The following is a 20,202-nucleotide window of genomic DNA, read 5'->3' on the forward strand; positions in this document are numbered from 1 at the left end:
GATTAGTATGGATCTCAGAGGAAAGTAGAGGAAGCATTTCTGTGTCCATGGGAGAAAGGCTGGAATACATAATGGATGGGGAGGTTACACGGGTTTCAAAGGTTTCTTCTGTGAAGAGGATCTCACATTAACCTCAGCAACTCTGAGAAAGTTGAGGGTCAAGTCAAATAAAGGTTTGTAAAAACATGGCCAAATAAAAAGAAGGTATGAAGAAGGTGGGAGGACAGAAAACAGAAACAGCTGTTGTAGCAGAATCAAAGAGATGGTGGATTGGATCAGAAAGAAAACCTGTGTGTACTTTCACAATCTTGTCAGTGGCTGGAGAAAAACATTACTAAGAGGGGAACAGAAAGTAAGTACAGAGCTCCACACTGTCTTCCCAGTGAAAAATAATTCCTGTAAATACTGAGAAAAGTTTAAATATCAACCCACATGAGATAAAAGGACACATCAAAAGGCTTGTGACTTGTCATTTCTGATTCCTTACTCAGAATCCGTGTGAGATTCATATTGAAATCACTTAAATGAATATTTGCCTATTAGGGACTTGAGAAGAGGGGCAGAAAGCTAACTGTAGTGCTAGGATATCGAGACACCCTCAACATGTGAAAGCAAAAAAGTGCCAAGGTACATCTTGCCAGGTGAGGTGACGGCTGGCTCCCTCCTAGTGCCTTTTTCAACAGTTTAGGGTCACTTCAGGTAACCCGCTGAAGAGGTTCAAGCATTCTCCGGTTTCTTTCTTACACACACCCATATTTAAATGTCAAGAGATCTCTGTGTAATTCAGCAGATGACAGAATCTGCATTTCTGATCCAGTTGGGTTTGTGTGGGTCGTGTGTGTCAAGCAGATAAGAATGACTCAAAGCTAGAAGGAGGCAGACCGTGAGGAGAAAGGTGAGAGACAAGGAATATTCCAACTGCTTGCTGCTGCACAGGTACAGCCAAATTCCATGAGAAACAGATCTGAAAGATCCAAAATAGTAAAAAATCACTAAAACCTCTCTAGATCTGCAAAAAACTTCCATCTACTCCCAAAGCAATTAAATGAGAGAAGCATAGGTAACTTTTCTCTGTGAGGAAACTCATCCCTCTCATTCGAGTCCCTAGGCTGGCTCTCCACATTGTAACATTCATGTTTTTAAAAGCATCTGTAGGCTTCACCTTCATGACACACCTCCGGAAGGGAGGACGATGATCTCTGTTCTAAAAATGAGGAAGTCAGTCATGGGGCAGATGAAACAGGTTGCCTGAGAACACACAGGAAACCTGTGACCAAGGCGGGTAAATGAACCCAGACCGTGAGTTCCAGTTGGGTGCCCCATCCAAGCTGGGCGGCTGACTGACAGACCACCTTTTCTACTGGGGCTCTTAAATTTCAATTTGGTGTGTTTTTTAATGAATGTGTTTGGTGTTTTTTTTTTCATTTGTCTAGCCACTACGTTTCATTTCACTCACACTTCTGCTTTGTGGAAGCTTTTTTATTCTACTTCTTTTTTTTTTTTTCTTTTTCTAATTTGGCTTTAAAAAGCCTACAATTGAATATTAAACAGAATTTCACCTTCAGTATTTCACCTTCTCCCCTACCAATGTCAGCTTCTCTCTAGCTGTCAGTGTCTCTCTGTCCTTTGTTTGTGCATTCTGTGTTCATAATTAGGGCTTGATCAAAATATATCAGTGATTTTCTAAAGTATTTTCATAGTTTCCACGAATTACAGCAAATGCTTGCTGCAAACATCAGTGTTGTGAGACAACAGAGATCTAGTGAGAAATCAAAGCAAGGAGATGCACAGAAAAGGTATATTCCAAAGTAAATGCTCCAGCACTTCTAGGCGTTACAACAAAATGAGCAATCAGACGAAGAAAAGCTACCAGTAAGCCATTGTATGGAAATGTTTTACCAGTTTGACTAATGAATCACTGTGCAAATGTGAGCGGTGTACTTACAGTCAGAGTACTGCAGCTAACTAGTCTTTCTGACGAGTGAGAACAGTGTCCCTCCACGATCGGTGGTTTAATTGAAAGCTCTTAAGATCTCTTACTGAAAAGCACATTATATACATTTCTAAACCAAAATTCTGTAGTACTGTGTAATTTGCTACAAGTCAAACCATTATTTCATGAAACAGTTCACACCCTGTGAAACACAAACATTTTCAAGATATAGAGAGGAAAAAACTAATTTCCACATATGTGTAATAACCAATATAGTAAGAAAGAAAAAAAGACTGTAGATATTTGTCACAAAATGTTGAAAAGCCACAAACTTTCAAAAGAGCTCAGAATGCTATTTTCAGCTTATCTGGATGCAGCCCAAGCCTTCCACAACTAACCAAGGTGCATCAGAAGAATCTCACCATTCCACTTTCACCACAGACTGTCATTAACTTTTGCCCACTGTGCAGCCAAGGTTGCCAAGCCCGACAAAATAACCTAAGACTTATGTGCTTAAAGCACTTGAGCAGCTGCAAAAATAACCTTCTAAAATTATTTAGTAGTTTGTCCCACTCAGCAGCTGGAAAAACAATTACTGATTGAAAATGTCAGCATTTGATATTACTTAATATTTGGGTTTAAACTATCTGTGAATCATAATTAACATTTTAACTATTTAAAAGCATGCATCTGTTCTTTGAGGCTTCACAGAGAGACAGTATGTGGGCTTTCTGATACCATTAAAGAGACTAACGCACTTGAATTCTAAGGATGTGAGGCAGAAAGCAACAGTGGTGTAGTGATTCCTTCAGGAACCTGGTAGAATCAAGACTGCACAGCAGCCTCAGTAGTATGCTCTGGGACACCAAGTCTGAACGAGGCCTACAAAGCAAGCAGTGACTACCTCAGGGTCAATGAAATAAATGCTCTTGGTGCCTCTGGGACTCAAACTCCATAACATATAATGAATGAAAATACAGTGTTAACAGCAAGAAAGCCAGAGGTTCCCCTGAAACATTCTCTGACACATATGGACAGCTGTACAGCAGGGCCAGGACGTAGCAGACTGCCCTGCTGAGATGCCTTGAAATGCTGTACAGGAGAAGGCTAGAAGCACTTGTGAACCCCCAGGGTGCCTCCCCTGCTGAAAAGAACACCAACTTGGGTTGTTTAAATTCCAGCATCACATAGAGCATGTACAGGCAAGATGCCAAAATCAAACGTTTTATCTTTCAAATTTCTACAAAACTTTTCCCAAGCAACCCTCTGTCCACTTGCCACAGCACAGGTATCCCACAACTGACAGCAGCCACATCTTTTTTGACTTTTACTCTTGTCCACCCATGTTGAATTAAACTAAGCACTGGACTTGTAGGCAGGGTAATGGTGAAATGGCAGTATGAGAACCTGGCAGAACAGTCAAAGATTTTTGTGACACACAGCCTCACCTAGAGAGCAATCCAGGTGTGTCAGCTGACTACACAGAACAGAAATCAACAAACAAGAAACCCACTCCAAAAAATCAGCTTCAATTGCTTTACCATTGTGTCTGAAAGACTCGGTGATTAGCACATTAAAAACAAAAAACAAAACCAAAAAACCTAATTTTGTACACTAAATGTTACCTGTAGGGAATATTTGGCAAGGCGCTAAGCAGTGTGAGCAACCTGTATAAAGTCCTTAACTTTAAGTGACTTGAGACCTGAGTCACTAATGTTCCCACCCTTTTTCTCTGAAGTGACGACACTATCAGAGGCCATTTCAAGGGAAATGCACTTAAGTCATAAATAGTTCTCATATCAAGATAACCTGCATCATCAGCAGCAGACAAACAAGGCCAATAAGAAAAGAAATCAAAGAGGTGTAAAATTTCAGATCATAAACATCTACAAGTGGATTATACTTTCTAAAGTAAAGGTATCAAATGGCATGAGGTTTTCTCGGTGTTATTCTTGAATTTTTCTGGGATGATATTATCATTTTAAGAGTAAGTACTCACAGTGCTGTATGCAATGCAATTGGCTTTTAACCTGAAATGGGGTATTTTTCACTGACATTGAGTCATTACTGAGATGGATGCAGCTGACCAAATCCACCATCACTCACAGCATTCTGAGGTTCCCTCTGCATATCACAGCATGTTGGAAGAGACAAAACAGCGTTCTTTTCAGCTTACTTAGGGCAGCTATCCATGGACTAATTTGAATTTAGGCAGCTCACAGTTTATGCCCCACAGCTAAAATGCTCAAGTGCAAAAATGCAAGCAAGAATGAACACTAAAAAACCTATGAATGGAACAGAGTGAAAAACTGTACTGGCAAACAACAAAATAGAACAATGTGTATTTTACCAACATTATTTCTAGACTTGGGTGTGTTTAGGTACTATGCTGTTGAGTTTTAGATCAAGTCGGGAAAAAGCTTTTAATGGGCTTTCACTAAATTCTTCAGACATCGTAGTCTGAAGATGATATTCTCATGTATGCTGCCATTGTCTAGTAGGTGTTGGAGTAAAACTAGGAAATCATAAAAAACAATCAAAACATCAAAAATGCTCTTAAACTGAAGAAACCACTTCACGCTGCTTTTGCAGAAATACTTACTTAAAGCACAGTTCTGGAAGTGATTTCCAAGCAAGCCAAGAGCTGCTTTAGACAGTTTACTGGATGGTGTGGCTCAGCTCTTTCATACAAGAAGCACCTACAGTTATATCTGGAAAAGGAAATAAAACCAAAATTTTTTGTGAGCAAATACGCAAATAAAGTCATCTTTCTTTCTAAAACCAAAATCAGGTTAAAAACAGCTTCAGTAGGACTATATGAAGTTCCCATGCCAAGCTTCAACTGTGTCGCCCATTTACAGGAATAAGTGCCAAAGCAAAGTCAAAGCTGACCTAGAGGGCTGGAGCTGAGAGCAACTGTACTTGAGAACAAAAACACACTGAACATATCAAAGCAGCCAACAACCTGGTGCAGCTGCTTTTCACATCTAGTTCTACTTGAAGCATTCTCAGGAAACACAAGATGAAATATTGGCATCAGTGACAAAAATCTAGGTGATTTCAGCAAGGCCAAGAACTCCAGGCACCAACTTCTTTTTCTCTCTTGAGTGGGTGTTCACTTGTAAGTTTTAGACATGTTAGCAATTCAATGACTGAACAAATTAATGTTCAACTTAACAGTCATTGTTAGGTTGGGAGGTTATTACTACTTGTTCTGTTAAAGTGACAGATTAAAATAGGTTTGTATCTGAAAACTTGTTTTCTACAGTACGTACTCTCCAGCTTTTCATACCAAATCATTTTCTTCCATCATGTCAACTCCTACTGTGTGAACCACAATGGCTCAGACGGGCAATGAGAAATAGCATGGAGACAGGCAAGGGAGAGAGCTCAGCCCTCAATGTTTCTCTTTGGCCTGCCATCTTTTTTTTCGTTTTATATCATTTATGTGAGACTTCTCAGCAAAAGAACGGGTTCATGTATGCAGGACATGTTCTGCTTTTCAGGCAAATAAAGTGGCAAAACTCAAAGGTAAAGAGAGGGCCCAATTTCACCTATCTAGTGAACAGAGAAATCCATACACTTTCGGGCACTATTTCCATGCACAGGATGGAAAGCTGTGATTCTCAGACCCCAGACTGGAAACCACGTTCTTATTATTGGAAAAACCAAGCACTACATTTCAAGGTTGAGTTGACTGGTACAGAGGAAGAAAAAAAAATAGCACCACATGTCTAATTTTTGCAGACTCAGATCCATTTTGTATTGGCAACTGAGCTTTCATCCTTCCCTCCTTCATTTTTTTTTTTCTTTTAGGGTAGATAGCAAGCTGCTGACAACTCACACTGTACTAAGAGCTGTTCACACCGCATGAAGTGTTTACCACTCACAACTGATGCTAAAAATTAATTTACAGCACCACTACAGAAAGCTTTGACAAATTGTCATGTGTTGACACAGTCATAAGTTGTTGGTTAAAAAAAGTAACACTTCCCTCTTCTGCCACCTCATGTTTGAGATCAGAGATGGGCACATTATGCAAAGTTTGAGGGTTTGTAAGCTTCACAAATGTTTGGGCTTCACAAAACAAGTTAGGCTGTGAAACTTTTTTTCTCTTACAGTTAGGCGTGTGTTTATTGCTAAAAAGACTCTAGTAAGAAAAAAAGAAATAAATCCTTTCTCATCTACCAAGATCTGTGTGTTGTGCAAAGCCAGGAGAAAAGGCTGTAAAATAAATAACCTTGCATGACAGTTTTTTCTTCCCATGTGAATGATAAGATCAGACCCGTGACAAATACCCAACTACTCAGAGCTGCAGACACCACCCACCTACTGTAGAAAGGAAAAAAATATAGCTGCAAGTAAGAGTTTTAATTGTTCTCAGCTGTCACACAATGTTATCTTAAGTGAATGCATTTATTTCTCAATTTTTCTGTATTGCTTTAAATGAAAGGAAAAAGAAGCAGCAGTGCTCATCAGACAAGGTCCAAATTGATTTCCGCGTACTCAAGATAGTAACCATTAGTCAGCACTTGTGCCCATAGCATCTCTTAAATTTTAACTCCTCATTTTCTTGGCCAGGGCAAGATAAACAACCTGCCTCGTTTACACACCAGAATCAGTAATGAACACAAAGGAAGTTTTGGCTGAGAAGAGCCAAGCTAACTTAAAATGTTAGCCTCACATCATGGCTCCAAAACAAAGCGATAGGTGGGGAAACCAGAGCATCAGGAAATAAACAACACATCTACTTGGTGAAAGAATCTTGACTTGTTCAAGGTATTTTGACTAATTTATCTTCATCTTTTCTCCTAACGTTTATCTTTCAGTTGCTGGCACTTCTGCAGACATCCATGTGAATGAGAGAATTCCATCCAGCAGGTAGGGCAAACCACTGGACTCCATGTTGGTAGGGAACAGGGCATGAAGACTGCCAGTAAAGGAGAGAAGAAAGGGAGATAAGCTGGGCCGTAGGTCAGGCAGAAGTTAAAGAACTGAAAAGCCATTTCACTTTTTGCACTAGCAGTGTGGACTACCAACATTCTCTTGTTAAACTCCACTACTTTTTGGAGCACACACTCTGCTTGAATGCAAAGAAGATTCATTCAGGAAATTTACTTTGCAGTACAAAGAATTCATTTTCCTATTCTTCCCCAACATTCATACAATGAAGAGATGCTCCGAGTCTTTCCTGACTCCTGAAGAGAGGCAACTCTGTACCTTGGCAGAAGCGAACCAGCCACCCTAGTCTGTGCCTGCACTGGTGCAAGCAGCAACCCTGTAATTTTTCTACAAAACCTGAAGTTTATAATCTCAACCAAAGGAAGCTTCTGCAAAATACTGAGGGGAATGAAATTTCATCTCGGCTCTCCAGTCGCTCACAACTCACACACTTTTTCTGAAGTTTTTCCTGTTAAAATGCAGAACTCTCACAGTGTGTTACTCAGTTGGCTCTGTGCTAGAACAAATGCTGCATGAACTTGCTTTTGAGAGCTTGATTTCATGGCAGCAGTGGACTAACACAGGGGTTTTTGCACTACACATATAGAGAATTGGTAGCTCCACATGGATCTACTTGTGCTAGCAGAAAAGAAGCACATGTCACAGTACAAAATTTATCAGTGATACTCTGAAAAATGACACAGATAGAGTAATCTGGTACATCTAATGGAAACAGAGACATTTACGTCATTTACAGTCAGGATGGACATTATCTTGTGCTGCTGGCTGGAATGATATCATCCATGTTAATTAACTTAGATTGCTCTACATTTAGAAAGCAGCCAAGAGGAAACTTCTATTCCCCAGGGATAAAATCTTGTTAAGTCTCACTCATGAGCTTACGCCTGCACTGACCAACTCAGGGTTAGTGCAGGAAAGCTAAGAGGGGTTCAGCACCTGGCCAGTGTAGAACAGGGCAGACCTGTTGGCTCCTACATTCCACCTCCAGGTTTTGGCACAGAGAATGGCAAAGCTGTGGTTGCTCTTACAACTCACTGCTGTTTGCATGGTGTTATATACATCAAGATTTCAAAAGCAGAAGGGAACATATGAGTCTGTCCTGCTTTCTTGATGATGCATGTACATAGCCAAAGTGCAAGGAATACACTGAAAAATGTATTCTATTGCCACCACATGCATGCAATGCAGTGTGTGAAACAACATCTCTAGATGGAAAGAAAAAAAAAGGAGAGGAGCAGCTTTCTAATTCCCTGGGCACCTGTCCACCAGTCAGTGAGGATGCTTTTGGAGCTTAAGACAGCCTCTTTTCAGGGCAAGCAACATCAGTGACTAACTGCAAGGCGGGTAATTTTCCTGTCTCTGCTCTACACCCGTCTGCACCTCTCTGCAAAGGTCACCGCATTATATCTCTTACACTCAGTTCTGCCACCCACCATCAAACAGAGAAGAAGCTCATCTGGGCAGCCTGGCAGGACCTCCTGCAAGCATTTGGGCAAGCAGGAAAATCCCTGCTGCTTTCTACTATGTGGGGGCTTCAAAAATAGCTCCAGTTCTTAGGAAGAGACTGAGATGCTCAAATTACCTTGAACTGAAAGGATCTCAAGCTACATGAACTTTTGCTCAGCACTGCCTCAAGACAGCATTCCTTTTGGACTCTCCTTCCTCAGTGCAGGAAAGGAAGCAGTAGGATGCAATAGCTCTGTGAGCACAAAATGGTGGGAAAAGGGAGCATACCTTCACTTGTGTCTCTCTGGAGTACACCTTGAGCTTCCAGACTTTTCAAGCAGAAGAAACCCAGTGGCTCTGTTAAGAGTACAATCACCTGAAAGCCAGCATCATTTGCCACTCCAAGGGCTACACCAAAAAGGCAATCACCCTTTGGAAGGCAGGTTGGGAACTGTGTCCCCTGCACACTAACATACTGAGACACATGCACATGGGCATTCGCTCATTTCTTCGCCTTTTTCTAACTGCATATATTACTATATTTTTTTCACAACTTTCTTTGCATTACATCTGTTGTGGGCTGCGTAACAATCAATGCCAGCATTATCTATAGAATTAGCAAAGAAGCAAAACATGTAATTCATTGAGAAAAGGACTCTATTCTTTCCCTTTCTTCTCAATGCCATTTTTTGGCTATGCTAAATAAATCCATCTGGTTTCTTGCTTTACTTGTACCCACTGTGATCAAACCCTTACCAAAGCCAGATTTTTTTTTTTCTAACAAGTATATTCCCATGGCTGCTCCCAAGTCAAATATCTACTTTTAGCTTAGACAATGTCATCTAGCTTTTATTGCAGTGCAAGACTTATAAAGAAACAAACATAAAAATTAATTAAATGGAAACACATAGCTGAGGAGCTCTGGAGGTTTATCTGTCACGGGAGCAAAAAACACTATTTGTATGGCTTGTGCAGAAACGACCATAGGATTCTCTGGATGTTTCTCAGCCACCTTGTGCCAGAAAAAGTAAGTAGATAATGAAGAAAACCTAGAGATATGAATTTTCATAAGACTGTTGGCAAAAATGCTGAAATCAGACCATTTTGGTTAGTACAAACTGAAATCCTCCTAACTACATCACATGACATCACCTTACATGTGCAACATGGTTATAAGTCAAGAAGCAACTTGAGAGACCAGGGATGGATCTCATCTGCCAAAGCATAGCACTGTAGCTGGAAGATTTCCTCGACCTTTCATTCCACTGTGATTTCTACTGGAGAAATCATTGCAAGTAGGTACCAAAGAAATTACCTAGTAGTGCATGACTCATCTTTTATCTCTGCTGATAAAGGTATCTCTGTGAAAAAAAAGAATGCATGCCCTAAGCCTTCTCAGACAATTTTTCCCTATGGTGTGCTCAGTAAGCAAAGTGGCGGGGCACCGCAGGGAACGTGTGACCAATTGGCATTTACTCCCAAATAACTAAAGAATCGCAAGGTCTGGAGTTGCTGGGTTGCAGCAGGGACCTGTTCAAAGCACTGTCTGACCAGCAATGTGGCCACTCACACTGGTCACACTAATGTTGAAGAGGTGTGAGGGTTTATGCAAAAGGTTCACTCAGTCCTAAACTGATCCAGTTACGGTCTTCCAAGTGACTTCTCTCACCATCAGAAACGCTTTGGTTTGGATTTTAGTCAAGTCTGGTTTACAGTGCTCAATTCAGCTGTCAAAAAAACAACAACCCTACTGGAATGACTTACTCATTACACAGCCTTGCAAAAATTATTAGCTATGTTACAAGGCATTTCCCTTTGGGGATTAGAAGGGGTGAAGAAAGGGGATGGAGAGTGACAGTTTGTGGTTTCTAATGCAGCAACAAAAAAAAAAAAAAAAAGAAGAAGTAGAAGAAAAAATAATAATAATAAAAAAAAGTCAGAGGAATACAGGATATAACATGTTTACATTTGTCAAAACAAGTTTCCTGGAGACAGAAAGGGTTCATGCTGCTGAGCTGTCACTTCTGCTAGAAACTGCTGCCTCATGCTATCGGGAGGTCAGTCACTGACCTACTTTCTGCTAGAACTGAATTAATTTGCTACTTCTGTACACAAACCTTTTTTTTTTTTCCTTTTTTTTTCTTTTTTTTTCTTTTTTTTTTTTTTTTTAAAGGGATACTCAACAAATCCATTAAAAAATTGCTTTTTAAAGCAACTCAGAGCTTCAACTAATGTAACGCAGGATGTTACATTCCCTGGCACAAGGCTTGCTATGCTGGGTCTGCTTATTCTTTTGGAAGAATCCATGTAGAACATTTTTAATGAGTTGACGCAACAAATAACGTCTTTCTTTTGTGAGCTCTTATATTACACTCACACTCAAATACTGGCGGTATAACCTATTACAGACAACAGTGGAGGAAAGCACTCAAATAATGCTGTTCTTTTTCAGGGCTGCTCCTGAAATAGATGCCTACTACAGCAGGATTAGCTCCCCAGATAGATGCAGGATATGACATATTTCTAAGATTAAAGCACAGTTATTAACAGAAAACAAAAGAAGCAGGCAAAACTTCAAAACTAAATACCAAACGATCTGATCATCCCCTGTGCAGGGCCACAAAGCAAGCACCAGGAGATACGGTATAACAGGAGCTCCTACATGGCAGCACTACACTCACAAAGGAAAGGAGCTATAGTAGTAGCGGAAAAGATGGCATCTACTCGCTTGCTTTGCTTCATTGGCTACATGGCACTGCATTGTTCAGTAAAGGCAGGGCCATTCTTCATTAAGACACTTTGGAAGATGAAGTCCCACCAACTAGCACCTGCATCAGCCTTCTCAGGCAACCTGTTCTTGCACCTTATCCTCCACCTGCAAAGTGAAGATAAGGATCTCCTCCACATGCTTGGCATGTTTAGTACTGAGACACTGGAAGAGAGACTTGCACTTTACATTTCCCCAGGGTCCAATATAACAATAGGAGAGGCAGTACTAACTGCTGTAATACCAGACAATTACTAGTATCAAAACAGATTTACGATCACTTGAGTTCTTGGACTTGATGAGCCTCATGTTGCCAAAGATAACTAAGCTAAAACTATCACTTTCAACTGCAAACGCATTTCTGTCAACCTTTTTAGCTTTCATCTGTGCATATTTACAAGCCCCAAATCTGAAGTTCAAATAAATCCAATAATTCATTCAAACCCACCAGGATTTGAAAACATCAGGGAAGTGTCAAGATGTCATCAAGCTTGTTCTGCAGAAAAGAGTACTTTATAGTTTCAGAAAGAAATAGACAAGGGAGCTATTTAACGAGACAGTGGCATATTGAAACGGGGATAGATAAGTAATTAATAGCTACTTTCTCTAAGTGAAAACTTTTCTGACTGGAAAGTCAGTTTACGTGAAAAATTGCAAGTCAATTGCTGCCATTTTGGGAAGATAAGAACTGTCACACAAGTTAGCATCTACATAACCAGGAAGGATTTCACTCACAAAGATCTTCACACCACAAAACAACATACGGGAAGCAAGAAAATAACTGAAAAAGACACCAAAGAAATATCGAAGTTCATGACGAGGGTTCTAATGAAAAATCTTATAAGGAATCCATGAAAGTGGGGGAGAATCCCTCCACAAAAAGTTAAAGGCAACAAGTTCACTTTAGTCCCTAGGAGAAAGAGTAATTGCACAACTATACAAACACCAACATTAGGATACAGAACAATGGCCAAAAACCTCAACAGATCAGAAGCCCCAAACATTTTCATATTAAAAAAGGTCCAATATTTGTCTAGGAGGACACTTGACTCAAAGCCCTCTCCATCTTCACATGTGTTTCTTTACTAAATTTCTATACAGCTTCTACTTGAATGCATGGCACCTTTAAGAAAATAGGAGGGAGCAAAAAGGGTCATGTTTCATGAAATAGGAAGTGTACATTTATTAATTAAGCATTTAATTCTTTTTACCTCACATCTGTCTCCACAGTTTAAAGTCTCTCTCGGCAATCAACCAATTTTGGGATTCGCGACTGTCAAGTAAATCATGGCAGTACTTTAGCTGAAAAGGCACTGTCAAACATAATGAAGTTTTCCTTCAGCTTGTACCCACACTGGTGCTGCATACAGCACACATGGCTACGGAGAGATGATCTGGTGAGGCGAGGTGGGGCATTGGGTTCCCAAGGACTGTTATCTGCCAGAAGTGGTGCAACTGAGTTATGCAGGCCATTGAGACCATGTCCCACAGAAACCACACCACATCATCATTTACTGTGTACCCATAGCACCCAATGGGCTATGAAACATATTTGAGAATATTCAATCATTTTCTTGCATTTTCTTTCCGGTCTTGCAATGACGATACAGCTGTCCATCTACAGATGCTTCAAAGACATACTAGAAATACTGAAAAAAAAATTCCAGCACTTTACAGTTACGGCTCAGTCTTCCTGCTGAATCCAGGGACACCATTCCCTGGGACATGCTGATTCCTTCACCTTTACTTAGAATAGGAGCACCGCATTCCTGCAGCCCTGAGCCTGTCTGCGCAGCTCCAGAGACAGAGGACGAATATCACCAATAAAATTCAGACTTTGAAAGGTTTCTGAAGTTCTCCTTCCATAAAACAAAAAGAAAGCACCTGATAACGAGCTGCAGTCTTTTGTAATAAATGCTCACTTGAGATGATCTAGAGAGCACACCCTTTTTGTCACTTCACATTTCCAAACTTAGGGTGGCAAGAAAAGCTTTTACAACTGCATATGAGCATGCTACTGTTTAAGCAAGAGCAACTTGTGTATTTTTTCGTTTCTCAAGAAAAATTAACATTCCGACACATGCATTGGATTCCTGATATCCATCTGGTAATGCTGGAAAACCTATGATCTTCTGATTCTGGTCACTTCTGCACCAGCTTCCTTGTAACACCTGAGCCTGCAGCAGCTTCCTGGGCAGTGCTCCTTCCAGATGCCAGCCCACTTGGAACACAACATTTAGATGGTCAGCACAAAACTCTCGCTGTAGCTTTCTACTAGAGGATGCGTGATAGGAGGGTACAGGGTTAATCCTCACACAGCACAGGCTACAACGCATTAAACTAAATCTATAAGGAAAGGCCTGCAATAACTAAATTCTGCTTTTCCTGTGCACACCACAGGAACATGTGCATCATCAGAAGAGATTAATGTACTGCATCCATGTTGGATGGAGTGAGGGGGGAAGGCCAAAGCACTTAATCTGGAAAGAAAAAGCAGGGGTAATTTGAATAGAGATGGCACTGCAGGAGGAAAGGAGGGAGCTTTGTTTTGCACAGCCATGTGCAGGGGCAGGGGGAAGGGCAGGGACAGCACTGACACAGCTTTGCTGACAGTAGAGGAGGTCATGTCCTTCCTATAGAAAACCTAAATTACTACCCAGGGCAAGAATGGCCAGCCTTAAAGAAAGAGAGCAACGTGCTTGCCTGGTCAGCCTAAGCTACTCAGGACTCGGGGTATAGAAAGCAACAGATCCCAGGAAGCAAGGCTGCTCCAGACAGACCGGACACAGACAGACTGCAGCAGCTGAAATACATAACCAGGGTGACATAATGTCCAAAAATATTTCTGTGCTTACTAAGACAACAACAAACTGAACCCTGATGCTGTATTTTGGGCACGTTAGCCCAAACTATCTTTAGACAGGGAAATGAGAAGTATGTGCGTACAGATGTTCCAACATGCATGAAAAGCAGAGAACTGGAAAAAGCGCTGACTTCCAAGGCTCATAAAAATGCTTCTTGTAAATAAGGGTGGGAATAAATACACCAGGCAAAGCTGAATCAAAATCAAAAAGGACAGGCAAGAAGCCAGCAGCTGGTCATGGACTGGTCAGGTTTAATTGCTGAACACTTCCCTCAGCTTCTCTGCTTCTGATAGATTTTTTTTCAGGTATTATTCCCTTCTGCTGCCCCTCCCTATATTTTACTCCTTCTGCCAGCTTTTTCCTATAGCTTTCTAACTATCTCTCTTTCACAGATCCTCTCTTGGAAGCATGATTGAAGCTATAAATTCACGTCTACACATCTGTAACAAAAATAGTTTTTCTAAAAGCTATTCTTCTTCCCTATCAATGGTGACACAAATGATAGAGTTACCAGCAATTCGAGGGTCTTGCTACAGCTTTAAACACCATCCAAGACAGAGAGCAATGCTCTCTCTCACAAGGAAAACAGCAATAACAGAACTTAATCCTTTTTTTATATTATTATTATTTTTTAATATAGAGATGTTATTCTTTGAATCATTTCTATTTGTGAAGAATGGAAAGATACAAGAAACAACCTCAGAGCACTTGCACCATGGAGCAACTGTGACTTCTTAAGTAAAATATAATTATCACCTCTCTCCAGAAAAGAACTCAGAGTCCATTAATGAGAGGGCAGATCTAATTCATCACTATCACTGCTCAGCTTGCAGTATTAGAAAGATGAGAGTAGAACAAAGCACAATTTATACATCCCTTGAATTTTTTTTTTTTCTATAAGTAGGACATTTCTTTAAGTAGGACATTAAAGATTAGGATGTTTTCATGTTAGCTTATAATTCAGCACTGCTTTTCTCTTGGTGATGTGATCAAGACAGTGCTTGCCAGGATTCTTCTTGTATGAAAGATACAAAAGAGCCTGCTCATCTCACAGCCTCCAAATCTTTCTTAACCCCAAGCTGATGGCAAAGCAGAAACCCCAAAGCTTGTTGTAGGCATGACGTAGAAGTGACTGTTTCTGCAAGCAGGGCTTGCACAAGCCAATTGTTTTCGCATGGAGGTGCATCCCCTTTGGCTCAACTTGATTTGGCTCCCTATAGCAAATGATTTAAATGTGGGGAACCAGTGGGCTAATATGGGCACAGCAAATTCCAGCCATGAAGACACAGAATCATAGAATTACTCAGGTTGGAAAAGACCTCAAAGATCATCAAGTCCAACCGCAGCCTAACCATAGTACCCTAAACCTAACAACCCTCTGCTAAATCATATCTCTGAGCACCACATCCAAACAGCTCTTAAACACATCCAGGGACAGTGACTCAACCACCTCCCCAGGGAGCCTATTCCAGTGTTTAACTACCCTTTCTGTGAAGAAGTGTTTCCTAACGTCCAACCTAAACTTACCCTGGCACCCAGAGAATGCCTCTGCTCATCTCCAGGAGAGCCCAGGAGATTTTCTCAACAATATCTACACCCAGAAGAACAATGCTCAGCTTGTAGCAGAGCATGTAGAACAACCATGATCACGGCATGACATCCAACATGTTACAACATGCCACCATTTGCATTAGTTTTTGCCATGATTTTTGTTAAGATGTTAGCAAAACCACTACTGATCATGAAATGAAAGTACAGCTTCTTTCAAATAAATTTGTTAGCAGGTTCATCACCATTTTCTGACAGAATAATCTTTCTATGGTGAATTATTTCCACTGGAAAAAAATAGGAGACCAACAAATTGCTGGATACAATTTGTGCCTTAAATAATAAAGCAATTAATGGCATTTTAGTGGGAACACATTCTTCTCTGCAGAAATAAAATCTGTAATTCATCTCATCTAAATTGCTTGGTCAGCTTCAAATGAGTACACTATAAATCTCCTTCCCATACTGCTCTTGTTATCTATGATAAAGAAAAGAGACAGAAGGTAATCCCGTGTTCTGTATTCACTGACACATCATTTTCATGCTACACTACACTGTAATTTATTTCTAATGGGATAAACCTCTTGTAGTCTTCCCTCATTGTTCAACACACATACATCCCCAACTGGCACCGAGATGGCGGGGCTGGCAGGTGCAGCATCCAGAGACCATGTTCCGTGGAATTATGATGTCTGCTGTACATTTCAGCTGTGCTACAGCTGTGAAAATAAACAGATAGACTGTATAATTAAGGTATGCTTTTATTCTTTGCCACCCACTGCCTTCTGAAAGCAATGCAGTCAAAGAATATGACAGTTTTCAATACTTCTTATAATTGCAAACTAAACTTTTAATTTTGCATCTAATCACCTTGGGACAATTCAAAAAGACATGCAATTTGGTTTTGAAGAATGTGGAAACTGAAAAGGGCTTGCAGTTTTAGCCATAACATTAAGATCACTTCATTACTAATGAAAATACTTTAAAGCTTGGTCATGACCATGCTGTCATGACCAAGGGGAATACGAGAAATAAACAAACCAATGTATGAACATCAAGGTGGGGTTCGTAAATGCTATAAGGGCCACATGTAGCATTTTTGTTTAAAAACATTATTTTCCATAAGATTTTAGAGAATAAAACCAAAAGAAAACCCTTCCCTTCAGGTTTACAAAAGCTGTCTTAAAATTCAAAGTCCAGACTCTTGGCCAAACTAAGGATGCCAGCTGTCACTGATGCAATCCCAAAGGATGGCTAGATGCAAAAAGAAAGCTACCCATGATGTTCCTGCAGAAATTAATATGTTTTTAGAAAACATCAGAATTCATATGTAGAACACTTTTCCCTGTCAAATTGCACAAAACTACCATAGAATACTTAATTTGCTGCCAGTTAATAAATAACATTACCAAACACTACAACTTTAAATGTAGAGTCTTAATGTTTTGATGCCTTCCAGCCCCATCTCTCTATCACAGCTCATCAGTGTACTCACAGACACGGTGCATCTTACAAAGGAACTTAAAGAATTAGATTATCAGCCATTTACTACTTCTCTAGCTACCTCTACAACCCTATCACTCCAGCAGTTTCCAAATGGATTAATCTCTATGGATTCAGATGTGATGCAGTGCCTTACAGCTTAGACAGCCACCTCTTCAGATCTCCCTTACAGCTGATGCAAAGTGACAGTCCCTTCCAGGGCACACTTCACATCCATTCCAGGTGCCCATTTCTGAGGAGGTGCACAAACCCCCTTCACTGCCTACAGAAGTGCTGAACTGCTCTGCTGTAGCTATGTACAACTGCACAAATCCTGCCCCAGTGCTACAGGCCCTTGGGGCTAAGCTGCGGAAGGAGGGAGGAGAGCTGGGTCTGGCCTTCTGAATTCTGCTAATCCACAACAGTTCAGCCATCTTCAGTAGGACCGGGTTTCTTGGTGTTCCCCAAGGCAGGATGGTGGCAGCAGAGGTGAGCTGCAGAGAAAGGCCAGTGGAAATCTAACACCACCTCACAGTGCCTATTGGTGCCCATTACAAATCTGCCCCACTGGCTCTGGTTTACCATTAATTTATACTATATAAACTATATATACTATGATTTGACAAAATACTCCAGAGGCTAAATCCTGGTGAACTCCATCCCTGCTGCCACCATCAACTTATATTACAACTTCATTCCAGGGACGTATTTGCTACCAGTTATGCAAAGGGCCTACATGCCATTACTTAGCCAAGTGATGCTGGCAGAGCTGCTTGCATCTGTGTTGGGACACAGGGAAGAAAAAGAGTCTCAAGGCAACAGGCAACCAGTTTAACAGAGCTTAAAGAATCTTGCAAGTGCAGTTCCTGAGCAGCCCTGCCAGATACTGCTGGGCTTTCATGGGTCTGTGGAAGCTCATAGGCATCCATAGCTGCCCGAGTAAGACCCCAGTTCTAACAGCAGGTCTATACAGCAACCATCTTACTAGTGATTGCCTTTGTTCTGCTGTCTGCTGGTTTCCAACTTCAACTACAGCGGGCTGTGTATTCATATAGGCTCTTCTCATCCCAAACCCCTTTCTAAATGGAAACGAGATGAGCTCCATGATGTATGTAGCATCTGAAAAGGCTGCCCTGACTATCCGAAGCCTCATTTAGCAGACTGGTTTAAGAAGAGAGCAGAATCATTTTAGATAGATTGCTCTTCCTTGCGGTTGGAAAGGAACTCCCTTATCACACTCCCAACTCAGAATCTGGTTTCTGAACTTCCCTTGTGAGGGAAGGCAGCATAACTTACACCTACGACGACACAGGAAAATGCTGCGCTTTTATTTAGCTGCTTGTGATGCTTATCACTTCTTGGAGGGAAAACACATAACCTTGAACTCAGATCTTGGCTGGCAAAGAAAAGAGCATACGTTGTCACTTGGCAGCTCCAGGCACAAAGGATGGCTACTGGTGAAATGTGGGTCTGCTTGCAACAAGCACCTGTACGGAGAAGGGCATAGGAGTCACAAGGCTGTGGAGGATGGTCTCTAGGGGAAGAGCAAAAAGGGCTACACCTGGATAGTTGCGGACATAGATAAGGTACAGGTAGCCAGCCTTAAACATCCTCGAGGCATGCGAATCAAAATCAGTAGGATGAAATTCAGAGGGAAGATGCTGGCATTTTCCCTGGCAACAACTCCACACCAGGAAAGCTGGGTTTGGGCTCAGGAGCTATCTCCCCAGACGTAGGGCTGGGATCTTCTAGCCTAAGTCTTGTAAAACTAAGCTGGGTTGGTGGGGAATGGACAAGCAGATGGTAAAATAAGCCTCCACTGTCTTAAAATTTTACTTCTCTGAAAAATCTGGTTGTCATCCAACAGGCCAACAACACCGCCACTAGGAATGAAAATGGTGGCTGCCTGTACAGTAGTGCAGATGCCCAAGAAGGAGCGGCATGGGTAAGCTAGAATGCCCAGTCCAGAAAGAGGGGTGCAACCCACTACATCTGTGACACCCCAGAACACACAAAGCTGCAGGGATGGGAGTACAAAGAACCGGCAGAGGCTGATAACTTTTCTATGAAAGCAGAGCTTGCATAAATGAAACAGTTAAAAAGGATGAACAACTGAAGCGCTGTTTGTACGAATGAAGAAAGGAAGAAACTCTAAATAGAAGAGTGTGGGATTCTATTTTTGTCCCCGTGTTCTACAAAGTGATCTAAAACTTGGTAACCTAAGACTGTATTTCGTTACTGTAATAACCGCCATCATTTGAAACACCAAGTGAAATATACAAAGCTGCCTTGTCAAACATACAAGCACACATAAGTGAGGGGATAAGAATTAGCCTTCACCTCTGAAAGCAATCTGTAGCTACAGCTACACCATCTGAGGTCATTTTTAAGCAAAGTTATAAGCAACCACGGTATGTGCAGCATGTTTTTTTCCACAGCAACCTCACCTAGTCCTTGCAGATAGCTGTGAAACAACAACAAAAAAAAAAAAGGTAGTGTACTGTCCAGAGCTCTTAATTAAAACTCCATTGTCTTGTGGTCAGAGAAACAGCAGGGTTGGGAGGTTTTCTTGATGGCAGGCAGAGAAAGCACAGGAGATGACAGACCTTACAGTTGTTGCATGCAACACAGCACTCCACCACTGTGCCCTGGAAAGCAGTCACTGGGAAGCTCCAGTAACATTAAATACTCTACATTTGCAAAAGAGAAAACACCACTGAAGTCCTTTCCTCTCAAATGAACCACGAGTGACATTTTTCTAAAGTCTTCTTGCAGCTGCAGATGTTGCTCTGGAACCAAAGTTTATTCCTTCGCCTGTGCCTATCTTTAGCCACTGCACAGTTTTTCTGTATCACCGAATGCCAGCAAGATTTTACAGTCCAAGTAATATCTAGTCTGACCATTTGTGTGCTCCTCCAGCTGCTCCAGAGCCCATCTGCTCGGCCAGGCTGCCTGGCTTCATTCTCAGCACATGACCAAAGTATTTCCATTGCTTACTCTGGGGAGCTCACTGCTGGTACAAGGAAAGATCTCTGCATTTGTGATGCATCCACTCTTGACTATTACCTAGTATTTTGTCCAGGTATTTAGTTCTGGAGGCATGAGGTGTCTGTGTCATTGGTGAGTTTCCAGCACTCACATCCACATGTTAAAATGGAAATAACATCTGAGTGGAAGATTCATAGTTTGGTCTTTAAATT

At 41.2% G+C, this 20,202-nt stretch overlaps 1 protein-coding gene across 4 annotated transcripts in view; it reads right to left on the reverse strand.

Moving 5' to 3' along the window:
• The window catches only part of BACH2 (BTB domain and CNC homolog 2), a 179,383-nt gene that overhangs the window by 90,768 nt on the left and 68,413 nt on the right, over window positions 1-20,202 (reverse strand). For 2 of the 4 annotated variants that reach the window (XM_072332076.1, XM_072332075.1), the window contains one exon: window positions 4,536-4,644. The exons of the other annotated variants lie outside the window; for them this stretch is intronic. The gene's annotated coding sequence lies outside the window, so the exon portion shown is untranslated. The remainder of the gene's footprint in view (window positions 1-4,535; window positions 4,645-20,202) is intronic. 4 annotated transcript variants of the gene reach the window in all.

This window comes from Excalfactoria chinensis, chromosome 3, assembly GCF_039878825.1.
Source record: "Excalfactoria chinensis isolate bCotChi1 chromosome 3, bCotChi1.hap2, whole genome shotgun sequence".
Taxonomy (NCBI): Eukaryota; Metazoa; Chordata; class Aves; order Galliformes; family Phasianidae; genus Excalfactoria; species Excalfactoria chinensis.